This window comes from Teleopsis dalmanni, chromosome 1 (genome assembly GCF_002237135.1).
Source record: "Teleopsis dalmanni isolate 2A chromosome 1, ASM223713v2, whole genome shotgun sequence".
Lineage (NCBI taxonomy): Eukaryota > Metazoa > Arthropoda > Insecta > Diptera > Diopsidae > Teleopsis > Teleopsis dalmanni.
In genome coordinates this window covers 234,835,631-234,836,371 of record NC_051846.1, presented here as the reverse complement: position 1 = coordinate 234,836,371, position 741 = coordinate 234,835,631, and positions in this window count along the sequence as shown.

The following is a 741-nucleotide window of genomic DNA, read 5'->3' as shown; positions in this document are numbered from 1 at the left end:
ACCTTTTTATTTTATCTGCCTTTCCAAATATATGCTCGCGTTAGAAGGCGATACGACAAATGCGCAACGTTTCTCCAATCGACTCGAAAACATGTTGTTAGTACGCTTTCCGGTATGGCTTTGAGTTCCCTCTGCGAATTCTGTTTTACGTCTTCTATGGATTCAAAACGCGTTCCTCTGAGTGGTAATTTGAGGTTGGGAAACAGGAAAAAGTCACACGGTGCAAGATCAGGTGAATACGGTGGCTGTTCGATGGTATTTATTGAATGTTTGGCCTTAAAATCGTTGATAATGTTGAACAAATTGAGGTGAATCGGAACAAGCCGGGCGTTGACACGTCGCATACACAAATTGTCCACCAAAATCAAACGAGCCATCTCACGACCGATGCCTAGCTCTCGTGCTATCTCTCTAACACTCACATGAGGATTTTTGAACACGATTTCCTTTGCCTTTTCAATGTTTTCGTCGGTGGTAGAGGTCGAAGGTCGTCCAGAACGCGGCATGTCTTCGACGGTCGTACGACAGTCCTGAAAGGCTTTGTACCACTCATAAACTTGAGTTTTCGATAAAACTGATTCCCCATAAGCCTTTTGTAGCATTCGCAACGATTCTGCACACGAAATTTCGTTCGAAAAACAAAATTTGATGCAAACTCTTTGTTCAATATTTTTTTCCATTGTTTTTTTCGCAACGCACTACTGAGGTGAACTGGTTTCAACAGCTGCCGTAAACGAACTG